The 12,606-nt window shown below is 44.7% G+C and overlaps 1 pseudogene across 1 annotated transcript in view; it reads right to left on the bottom strand.

The window, feature by feature from the left end:
- Positions 1-1,695: 1,695 nt before the first annotated feature.
- Positions 1,696-12,606, bottom strand: part of LOC311228151 (receptor-type tyrosine-protein phosphatase-like N) — a 159,506-nt pseudogene continuing 148,595 nt past the window's right edge. The window contains exons 14-18 of the transcript in view: positions 11,803-11,971; positions 3,314-3,367; positions 2,430-2,494; positions 1,929-2,002; positions 1,696-1,767 (exon numbers count right to left, since the gene is read on the bottom strand). The product of the transcript in view is annotated as a receptor-type tyrosine-protein phosphatase-like N (transcript). The remainder of the gene's footprint in view (positions 1,768-1,928; positions 2,003-2,429; positions 2,495-3,313; positions 3,368-11,802; positions 11,972-12,606) is intronic.

Raw genomic sequence — 12,606 nt, 5'->3', positions numbered from 1 at the left:
TATCCATTCTGACTCTGTGACGGCTCCTTGTGCTGCTGCACCAATCAGAGGCTGAAGCTGCTGTAGAAGAGATCAACAGGTCCCAGATCAGATCTAAGAAAGCACCAGGGCTTAGTTGATTTGGAGGAAGTTCATGTCACAATAATAATAATAATAATAATAATAATAATAATAATAATAATAATAATAATAATAATAATAATAATAATAATAATAATAATAATAATAATAATAATAGTAATAAGCAACCCCCCCACCCCAATATATATATCACACAATATCTGCTTATGTTAAATGATCCAATTCATGTCCATAGCATTGAACAGTAACTCTGGTATCAAACAAAAACTCAAAAAGTAATTTAGACATTGTAGTTAAGATGTGCATGTTGTCATGACAATAGACTAGACTTATCTGTTATCCTGTGAAGCCTGGACATAAAACAATTAGTGCTGTCAGGCGATTCAAAAAATTAATCTAATTAATTACAGGATTTGTAATTAATTAATCTAATTAATCGCATTTTAATCGCATAACCATTTTATGCCTGATATTCTATAATCATATTTCAAATTGGCAGAATTCAGTACTGTATCTACAAAACCTTCTGTTTAATCATCTTCCATCTATTAATTTGCTTAGATTTTTCAGGTCTGGTCAATTTGAGCATGGTGTTATTCACAGTCGAAGATTAAAAAAAATGTATTGATATTCTCATTTGGTTCATTACAATTTCCTCAAAATAAAATTCTCATTCAATCAATCACCGCACAGATTGATTGATTGAATGAAAATGTTATTAACAGATTGCAGAATGGGTACAATACAGTACGGCTCAATACACACAATTGTTAAGGGGATGCAGACCAGAGAAATACTTTCGTCTTGTTTACATCAGGGTCCCCCATTTTCAATTCATAATGAATTGTAAGTAAGGGTGCAACTTGCACCGTGCAATCCATTCTTTGTGGATCTAGCCCACAGTATTTCTGACACTGGGAATACATTCCCTGATATTCATATATGTCCCTAGAATCAGATACCAAGAACATGCAAAAAAAGTCTATAAATGTGTATTCTACATTCTTATGGAATGAGATACAAAAAAAATATTATTAAAAAAATAATTGTAATACATTTTTAGTTAATTTTCATAACGCGATAATTTGCTGTGTAATGAATTAATCTAATTAACGCGATAAACTGACAGCCCTAAAAACAATATATTAATAAATACATAAAAAAATGTAGAAAATGAAATCCTTAATGTGGAGATGAAGGACCTGTGTGAGGATGAGAGAGACAACGAGGAGCAGCAGTCTAGACTCTAGCGCTCAGGTTGGTTCAGTCCTAGGCAGACGGGCTGGCAGAGCGGGTTGTTGTACTCTGTGTGTGAGAGTTCTCAGGGATGTGTATGGAGATGGGTAATGTTGTTATTGTTGGTGTGTATGTATGTATGTGTGTGTGTGTGTGTGTATGTATGTGTGTGTGTGTGTGTGTGTGTGTGTGCATATGCTCAATTTGATATGTGTGTGTGGGGGGGGGGGGCTGGCTTTTGTGTGTATGTGTGTGTTCTCAGGTGTGTGTCTATGTGTGTATCCTGACCTCAGGTGTGTGTTGTGCGTATGTCCTCAGGTGTGTATGTGTGTGTGTCTGTCCTCAGGTGTGTGTGTGTCTGTCTGTGTGTGTGTGTGTTCACTGAGGCAGGGCCTTCAAGATGGCATTCACTTCTTCTGCTACTGATGTCAATGCAAACTCAAACTGGTCCTAGAGAGAGAGAGAGAGAGAGAGAGAGAGAGATACAGGTATACATAACAGACTTCACTTAACCTCATCATTATTTATTGGAAGCTAGGCAACCTGTGACTCTTCTCACACACGCACGCACGCCACACACACACACACACACACACACAAGGCAGTGGTACCTTGGTGCGGACCAGCCCAGGTCTCTGGTCTCTGATGTGCTCCAGCGTAGCTGCAATATCAATCTCCTTCACTCCTACAAACAACATACATATTAAAGGCTCCATCATCATCATCATCATCATCACCACCATCATCATCATCATCATCACCACCACCACCACCATCATCATCATCATCATCACCACCATCCTCAATCACCACCATCATCATCATAACTACATTAACCCCACCACCCTCATCATCATCCTCATTATCATAACTACACTAACACCACCACTATCATCATCATCATCATCATCATCGTCATCATCATCATACTGTAACTACATTACACCACTACTATCAGTAAATGCAATAGCATGACAATACAATACAGCTGGACAATATACCACCCTCTGGTGGACAAAACCTGCAACACATCCTAAAGACAGACTAGATCTTACTGTAAAGTGTGTGTGTGTGTGTGTGTGTGTGTGTACGCACATGTGTGTGTGTCTTACCCTTGGCCATGCGGTTGAGCACCATGTCGATGAGGATGTAGGTTCCAGCCCGGCCAGTGCCGTCGCTATGGGAGATGGAACAGAGAAGGCAAACATAATAATACCACACAGTCCATGTTGATAATAATACCACACAGTCCATGTTGATAATAATACCACACAGTCCATGTTGATAATAATACCACACAGTCCATGTTGATAATAATACCACACAGTCCATGTTGATAATAATACCACTCTCTCATACCACATGGCTGACTGTGTTGCTGAGGTAAGTGGTAACATTAGTTTGTTGTTATACAGTGTATTCCTGGCTGTACATTATTTAATATATTACCGTGCAACTGTGACTTCCTGTGTTAAGTTAACTGAGTTGGACACTGTCCAGATTTGTTCAGAGTGAGATAGGTTTCCGTGAGAGAGAGAGAGAGAGAGAGAAAGAGAGATAGTTTGGGATCTGCTGGACTGGACAACATGTAGTCAGTCTAAGTTCACTGTAGCTGCTATCATTATCACATTAAAGGTGGACTGTTCAGTATTGGAGGATACATTTGAAACACAGAGAAGTGGAATGAATTATATTGTATATTTTCATAATTCAATAAAAAACGGTCCTCAGTGGAAACATGTGTTTCTGGAACACTGAAGCTAGAAACCTGAAAAGCTACTGTTGTTGTTCACAATGACAGGATCTCCAATATATCAAATGATCTTAGACAAAGTGCTATCAAAGTATCTTGTGTTCACAGGGATTTTGTTGACATAAGTTAATGAATTACATAACATCGTAATTTGTTTTGAAAAGTAATTCCAGGTTCTGCTAAACATATTTGCATGGTGCACATCTGAAGAGAGAAATAGTATGAATGACACCTCTACTGTACCTGCAGTGAACAATGATGGGGCATGAGCGACCTCTGTAGCACTTATTCACCTTCCTGACACACACAGAGCAGAGGAGAGGAGATGAGAGGAGAGGAGAAGAGAGAGGAGAGGAGTGAAGAGAGGAGAGAGAGGAGGATAGGAGAGGAGTGAAGAGGAGAGGAGAGAAGATAGGAGTGAAGAGGAGAGGAGATGAGGGGAGAGGAGAGAAGAGTGGAGAGGAGATGAGGGGAGAGGAGAGAAGAGAGGAGAGGAGATGAGGGGAGAGGAGAGGAGGACAGAGGAGAGGAGACAGAAAAAGCAAGGGATTCAGGAGGAGAGGAGAGAGGGAGATATAAATATACAACCATAACTTTATTATTCATGTTACCCAGATTATTTGATTAGATAAGATGCAATTTGATTAGATTTATTGTCATCATACATGACTACAGTGTTGTAGACAGTGAATGCAGTAGATAGGTATACATAGAGTATAGGCAAAACAGAGTATAGGCATAACCCTAACCACAACCTTAACCTGACCCTATAATAGCCAACATCAGAGTAACAAAACCTTCAAAGTACAGTACACTGAAAATAAGTAACCAGAGTACAAGGTAATACAATGTACAAGTGATTCAATGGAATATATATATATAACAATATACAAATATGCTTATTATGTAGTGAATCATACAGGTATAAGTAGTAAGCTATACTGGCCAGTGGTGTAACTAGTAAGAGTAGGTATGAGATATATACAGATATAGATAGATAGATAATATATACAGGTATGTAAACAGGAATATGTGCAGATATATTCATACAGATGTAGATACATATATATATATAAGGTATATACAGTGTTATATGGGTAGACTATAGGTTGAGGTAGGTAGTTATATAGTCGTACTGGCGAATCGCGTCTTGCTCTTCGCCATCGAGATGTACCTCATCTCCAGTACCTACTGTACTTCATTAACGAAAAACAAATGCACCCAGCATCTGACCAGGCCCTGCCCCAGTGCCGTACTATAAGGCACCGGGCGTGGTCACCACTCGCCCTTCCTCTATTTCGTTTCCATCATGGCGGATGCTTGCACCCTGTGAACTAGCGTTATGAAAAGTATAGAGAAATTGCGCAATGTTGAGTATTCGCCGGAGATTTGCCAACCCCTGGAATCTTCGGCATGTTCCGACGGCGCTCGTATGGGTTCTGCGACTCTGCAGCTGGATGCATTTCGATGCATCTCCACGTCGAGTCTGTACTGGGGTCTCCTCGTCTTGTTGACAGCAGACAGAGGGACGGTGTGTGATGTGTAGCTATCGAGCTGCCTCACACTCAGGTAGGATCTGCGCCACTAGGCATTAACGCTGGTGTTAGTAATGCTGCTTGTTGTTTTGTTAGACAACCGAGTTGTGTATCGGCGCCAGGGGCAGGATGTCTGGGTGAACGTCCCTCTGAGTTGGACGTTTTCCAGGCTGCCCTGGAGCGCGCTGCTAATACTACATGCTATAATGCTGGGTCACTGTTCTAATGTTCCCCGCTGTGGGATGTCACTAGGCATGACAATGCTGGCGTTGGTGATGTTGCTCGAGTTGTCCCGGGAGACAACCGAGTTGTATATTGGCGCCAGGGGCAGGATGTCTGGGTAAACGCTGTTGTTTTTCCCCGTTACCCTGGAGCACGCGGCTAACGCTATGCTATGCTGGGCTACTGTTTCTGTTTGTCTCCCCGCTGCGGGATGTATGTCTACAGTCTTCCCTTCTCTTAACCATTCATGCTGACGGTCAATCGGTGTCTAATGTGGGAGTATTGCGCGGGGGCTTTGTTTACCTTTTCATGGGTGAATGGGCTGAGGTCTAGGGCTGGTGTGCTGTTTGTGAATATATGAATGATATGCGGGACTGGTTCTTTGGTCCACATCCCCTTAATGTGTGTGTATGGGCTAGCCCATTCTACAGTATATTGGTGGTGTTTAGTTCATTTATTCATTAACCCCTTCATGGTGCACACCACAGTGGAGGTTACTGGTTGTAACCACCACTGGTGCTCCATGTTTAGCATCAGTCCTTTGCCTCTGGCATGTTGAAACAGTGCCCCGCCCACGCCATGAGGTGGGTCGGCCCGGCGAGTGGCTGGTGGGCTGTGTTAAGCCTGTACCGCCACGGTATGGAATTGGCAGCGATTAGTAACTTTGTTCGACTTGCTGTTTTTTCTGTCAAAAATTGTGTCTGGTGGCGGGGCCATGAGGGCCAGCCGACGTCGAAACATCGCGCGAGGTTGTTGACGTTATTAGCTTTGACCTAGCCGCACGCTATAACCGCAGGGAGGTTCCCTCCTCAGGGCTCCCCTCTCCGCAGAGGATCTTGGTCTTCCGCTGGAGCGCGGGCGGTATTTGTCCTAGGCCCCACACGGCGCAGCCAGAGGTGAGAGCACGGCCTCGTCAGCGACTATGGCGAGGCCCTCGACAGGCGGCCATGTTTCCCCCGCCAGAGGTATCCTGGGCGTTGAGTCAACAGGTGTCCACAAGGCCGACAGCCTTGGCGGCCAAGGGATCGGCCATGTTGGATGAGCTCGGCTTGGAATATACAAGCCGTCGCCGTCCTGCCGCGAGCAGCCCGCTCTCCGATCACTCCCTCCCCCAACACCAGCGGAAAAGGGGCTCTGATTTGTTTCCTTTGGCTGCGGGCCGCGGGCCTTCGTTGAAGCGCATGCGGCCCCACGTTTCGCTTCTCATGGGGACAGGGGCTGACACCCAGTTGATGGCTGAGCCTGGGTCTGTCCGTGAGAATGTTGTGCTGTCAAGTGGCTCCCACACGATAAGCTGTGTTTGATTGAGCCTGGTGTTACGTCTGTCAACTACAAGTGTTGTCAGCAGGGGGGCTCGAAACCTTTTTGAGGCACACAGTGCAGGCTTCCCCGACCTCGCCTTTGCCAGGCCGGGTATCATGTTGGTGCCTCCCACTCCTGAAAGATTGGCAGTGGTCTCGCAGGTGTGCGTGATTTGGGTGGTAGTAATATCACTGCAGGGCTACGGTGTGTAGGAACCCATGGGGGCCTCACACCTTGCATGTCCAGCTGCAGAACAACTCCTGTTCTGGAGGGGTGTTCAGTGGGGGAGCTTTTGTCCCCTAGACTGATGTCAGCTTCCCCCGTATCAAACCGGCCCTTTCTGTCGGGGTCCCCCCTTGGGTGCGATTGCCTCGTGGGTAGTGTCAGGGTCAGATGTCCCGACACGGAACGCTCTGCTCGCACGGGTCCAGGGTTGGCTACGCACAGCGGGTGGGACCGGGCCGCTTCATTACTTAAGGCAACCATCTTGCGCCTAGCACGCCCCCGCGGCGGCGCGGCAGAGCGGAGCGGCAGGCGGCAGCGGCACGCAGGTTGCAGCACGCAATCCCCCCTGTTTTAACATCGACGGTTAGCTCAACTCGTTCGCCGCCTTGCTGTGGAGCCTGCGGTCCAGTTGGTGACAAGTTCGAATCACTTAATTTTTTTTTTTTATTTCTTTTTTACGTTTAATTAATTTATCGCCTCTCTATATAAACGTCTTTCTTTCGCCGGTTAAGTTTAGGCATTCTTTCAGAGTTGGTTAAGGTTAGAGTTTGTCTTAGAGCATGGCAATATTTCTTTCACCGTTTAAGTTTAGGCATTCTTTTGGAGTTGGTTAAGGTTAGTTTGTCTTAGAGCATGGCAATATTTCTTTCACCGGTTAAGTTTAGGCATTCTTTCGGAGTTGGTTAAGGTTAGGGTTAAGTTTAGGCATTCTTTCGGAGTTGGTTAAGGTTAGGGTTAAGTTTAAGTTTAAGCATTCTTTCGGAGTTGGTTAAGGTTAGAGTATCCTCTGTTCCATATCAAAGGTAATTGAGAGGCTGGTATATGAGCAGATAGACAACTACCTGACTGAACATAGACTACTGTACCAGTTCCAATCAGGTTTCAGAAAATCACACTCCACTGACACCTGTTTACTGTACCTGACCGATTATATAAAACGGGAGATGGACAAGGGGAACTACTGCGGGATGGTAATGTTGGACCTGCAAAAGGCGTTTGACACGGTCAACCACTCCATCCTACTAGAAAAATTGAGAGCGATAGGCTTTGATAGCAAGTCAGCCAAATGGGTCAAGTCCTACCTGGAGGGAAGAGAACAGGTGGTAGACATCAATGGCACCTTGTCCTCGTCCCTTCCAGTGACATGTGGGGTCCCCCAAGGAAGCATTTTGGGGCCTCAACTGTTTTTAATATATGTTAATGACATGAAATCGGCATGCGATTGCAGCCTGTTCCTGTTTGCTGACTACTCGGCACTCCTGGTCTCTGACAGGGATAAGTCTAAAGTGGAAAGTGTCCTGAGCAATGAAATGAAAAAGATCTGCTCTTGGCTCAGTGACAATAAATTGTCTCTACATCTGGGAAAAACAGAGGCCATACTCTTTGGGTCAAACGCCAACCTAAAGAAATCCCAGGGTTTTAAAATTAGAGTAGGTGAAAACATTATTGAGGATAAAGAGGAGGTCACCTACCTGGGCTTTATTTTAAATAACAAACTTTCTAACGAAAGAATGGCACAAAAAGTTATTACTAAGGTCAATCAAAAAACCAAATTTTTATTTAGAATTTCCTCGTTCATAAATAGAAACGCTCTGAGGACCCTAGCTGGAGCCCTCATCAAATGTCACTTTGACTATGCTTGCACTTCATGGTACAGCAACATATCAAAACAAATGAAGACAAAGCTCGGCGTATCAGCCAGATGTGGGCTTACGGGTCCTCAGGGGGTGCATTTGTCGGTCCTCGCGTCTGCTCTGTCCTCATATCTCGATGGCGAAGAGCAAGACGTGATTCGCCAGTACGACTATATAACGAACCTAGTTATATGAGTACTGGCTGAGCGTCTTGCTCTTAGCGCGCCCTGAGGTCCCTTGGGAGGGGTTTTCTGATGGAAACTTTTTCCGAGGAAGGGCGAGTGGTGACCACGCCCGGTGCCTTATAGTACGGCACTGGGGCGGGGCCTGGTCAGATGCTGGGTGCATTTGTTTTTCGTTAATGAAGTACAGTAGGTACAGTAGGTACTGGAGATGAGGTACATCTCGATGGCGAAGAGCAAGACGCTCAGCCAGTACTCATATAACTAGGTTATATACATAACCTATCGTTATGATTACAGTGTTGTAGACAGTGAATGCAGTAGATAGGTATACATAGAGTATAGGCAACAGAGAATAGGCAACTTAACCTTAACCCTAACCTTAACCTGACCCTATAATAGCCAACATCAGAGTAACAACACCTTCAAATAGAACCTGAATGCCAAGAACCACTTTCTGTACCAAAGTGTTTGGGCTGTTGAGATAATGGAGGTTGCAGCCAGGAGATTGACGGGTGAGGATGCCAGGTCATGATGAATGAATCAGAGAAACATCTTAAACACATCTGGACTACTCAGGAGAAACATAACTCATCTGGCCTGCATGGGAGAAACAGGCTGATGAAGACGGAGCAGAATGAGAACAGTTATGGAGCGGAGAGGAGAGGATAGGATAGGAGAGGAGAGGAGAGGAGAGGAGAGGAGAGGTGAGGAAAAGAGAGGAGAGCGGGGAAGAGAGGAGAAGATGATGGAGAAATGAGTGGTGGAATGGACTCTGTAAAGAAATACGAGGATATGAAATTAGATAGGAAATTAGGGGAAGAGAGGAGGAGAAAGCTGTGGACAGGGTGACAGATGAGCACAGACAGAAGGAGGGAGGAGAGGAGAGAAGAGAAGAGAAGAGAAGAGAAGAGAAGAGAAGAGAAGAGAAGAGAAGAGAAGAAAAGAGAAGAAAGGGCAATGAGGGGAGAGGAAAGGAGATGAACGAAGAGGAAATGAGTGGTGGGAGAGAAGGTGAGGAGGAGAAGAGAGGAGGATGAGAAGGAGGAGGAGAAGGTGGAGGAGGAGGAGGTGGAGCCTCCAGCTGTAGCCAGTCACACCTGCCAATGCTCATTTTTGTGACTATGCAACTGGAGACTGAGTACTAGCTGCAAACCACAAGAATGACACCGGGAGGAGGTAGAAATACAACCCATCAACCTAGAGAGAGGGAAAGAGAGAGGGACATAGAGACATAGAGAGAGAGGGAGAGAGACAGAGAAAGAGAGAGATATATAGAGACATAGAGAGAGATAGAAAGAGATAGAGAGACAGACATAGAGACAGTGGCGAATATTCATGGAGGCCAAGCTTCCCCAAAAATGTGACAAGTAAAAAAAAAAAATTTAATAAATGTTTTTATATATATAGTTTACAATAATAAGAAAATCATAATTTTTCATCTCTGTGTTATAATAACTTTCTCCCTCCTGGAGAAATGAACCGAATGAGCGAAACTGCGCCCCCTCTCTATATCTTACACTGCAGGCAGGTACATACACTTCTCTGGTAGCATTATTTTAATTGATTGAAGCCAACTCTACTTTTTTGTAAATGGATGCCAAAGTCTTTGGCATCCATTTACACATTAAAAAAAAAAAATAGCCAATAATATTCAAGCTTAACTCACATGTGGATTGTCTTTGCACATCAAAACGCCCACCAGGTGGCTGCCAGGTGAGATAATGGCTTCATGAGGAAATGGATTACTGGAGAACCAAAATCGCTCTTAATCACCCATTTATGAACGGATTTTTACCTGTACTACATAAGACTTCAGGCTATGGACCCGCGGTGTTTTCCAGCTTATACAATTTTTTTTGGATATTGCAACTACTACAGAAAAACGTGAGTAATAATTGTGTGCTTTAGCTAGGTTTATTTGATGTTTTCTTCCATCTTCGCTGAAACTGATTGTTATAGGCATGGTGGGATAGGAAAGCTATTATTGTATTGCATGTGTTGAACCGTTATTGTAATGCTTTTTGGTAACAATAAGTTTGTTTAAAGCATTTTGTAAGGCAGGCTGTTCTGTGATTTTAAGAGGTTGTTGCCCAGTAAATGCATGTGAGCTCAACCTGAACGTCTGCATTATTTGTCGAACCGAGAAGAGTTACACTGACCGTCATGTGACGTTTGTTGTTACATGCAATATGATACGTGGAATCCAAACATAGACGATGTGGTTGAATTTATTCCATCACTTTGTAACACTTTCTTTTGTAACACTTTGAGCTCTGTTAGTGAAACGATGCCGCTATCGGCCTTATAGCATAACGGTTCCATTATTGCAACGGGTTGTAGATCTAATAACGCTGCAAACATAGGTTGTAAAAAAAGAATAAAAAAACATTCTGACTTGGCATCCTCAGTCATTTTACCCATGCAACGCCACTGCATAGTGAGAGAGAGACAGAGAGAGACATAGAGAGAGAAACAGAGAGAGACATAGAGACACAGAGAGAGACATATAAGGCAGAGAAGGGGGGAATGGAGAGAGAGAGACATAGGTCTGGTGGAGGTGGATATACCATGATCCGTGGTTCTCAAAGTGACAGAGTCCCCAGCCAGCAATAGTTAAATGTGACTAATATCCTAATCACTCTACGTTAGTACAATGATCACAGGGTCTCACTCTCTCCACCAACAGTATAAACAGTTATGGAAATCTGGACTTCATGCCTAATAACAAAGATCTTCTGACTACCTAACAACACAAATATTGAATGAGAATGACTTGAAAATGTTTGAGAACCACTGGTCTAGAGGTTAGCGTTGTGGAGGTGGGAAGTCTAGCAGTGGTCTGGTGGCGGTGGGGGATGTCATGAGTTTGATACCCGTGGAAGTCTAGCAGTGGTCTGGTGGAGGTGGGTGTGGTAGTCGTCCGTCTGGCCCTCCCCCTACAACACACTCTCCCACAGTGACACCCCTACCTATCCTTTGTGTCTGTCTCTCCCCCTCCATTACAGTGACATCGTGTACCTCCCCCTCCTCCCTAGCTCACTCCTCCTTCACCCTTCTCCAGCCCCTCCCTTTGACCCATGTATCATCCTATCTCCTTCCTACCTGGTCACCTGACCCCACCCCTTTCCTTTCCTGTCCTGTATAAATATTGATGTATTCTGTGATTCTAGGAGCCCATTGCGAGACCAGGGGCTTGTTGGGTCTTCTCAAGCCAATTCTCCTATTTTGACCTAATAAATTCTAACAACCAGCTATCTGACCAAGATAATTATTTCCACCACATGGTGATGTCGTGAGTTTGATACCCGCGGAAGTCTAGCAGTGGTCTGGTGGAGGTGGGGATGTTGTGAGTTTGATACCTGCGAAGTCTAGCAGTGGTCTGGTGGAGGTGGGGATGTTGTGAGTTTGATACCCTGCGGAAGTCTAGCAGTGGTCTGGTGGAGGTGGGGATGTTGTGAGTTTGATACCTGCGGAAGTCTAGCAGTGGTCTGGTGGAGGTGGGGATGTTGTGAGTTTGATACCCGCGGAAGTCTAGCAGTGGTCTGGTGGAGGTGGGGATGTTGTGAGTTTGATACCCGCGGAAGTCTAGCAGTGGTCTGGTGGAGGTGGGGATGTTGTGAGTTTGATACCTGCGGAAGGTCTAGCAGTGGTCTGGTGGAGGTGGGGATGCCATCGGCGGGCCAGCTCAGTAGGTGAAACTGGGTCAAGGTTCTGGTCTCCTGTGTCTGGACATTTTTCAGGTAGAAGCTTCGGACCAAGAAGTCTTTACCACCAGATATGTTCTGACACCAGGTTCACCTGTGAGAGAGAGAGAGAGAGAGAGAGAGAGAGAGAGGGAGAGAGAGAGAGAGAGAGAGAGAGAGAGAGAGGAGAGAGAGAGAGAGAGAGAGAGAGAGAGAGGAGAGAGAGAGAGAGAGAGAGAGAGAGAGAGAGAGAGAGAGAGAGAGAGAGAGAGAGAGAGAGAGAGAGGAGAGAGAGAGAGAGGAGAGAGAGAGAGAGAGGAGAGAGAGAGAGAGAGAGAGAGAGAGAGAGAGAGAGGAGAGAGAGAGAGGAGAGGAGAGAGAGAGAGAGAGAGAGAGGAGAGAGAGAGAGAGAGAGAGAGTAGAAGAGAGAGAGAGAGAGAGAGAGAGAGAGAGAGAGAGAGAGAGAGAGAGAGAGAGAGAGAGGTGTTTGAAATATACATTATTATATTATACACAAGAATAGGAAAATAGCGTTGGTAGCGGTATATGCCCCAAATCTATACGAAACTAATTTCTACACTGCACTCACTAGAAAAATGTTAGACCTCCAGAATACTCATTTATATTGGTGCAGATTTTAATGCCATTTGGGATCCTGGGTTGGATAAATCTTATTCCAACTTTTCCAACGAACAAAAAAATGCATCTAATGCGTTAAAGGATTGGTCGAAGAATACAGGTGTAAATGAT

Source organism: Notolepis coatsorum, assembly GCF_963971535.1.
Source record: "Notolepis coatsorum genome assembly, chromosome: 5".
In the NCBI taxonomy this organism is placed as follows: Eukaryota; Metazoa; Chordata; class Actinopteri; order Aulopiformes; family Paralepididae; genus Notolepis; species Notolepis coatsorum.
The sequence above is the reverse complement of the archived record's forward strand: the minus strand, read 5'-3'. Positions and strand labels throughout refer to the sequence as shown.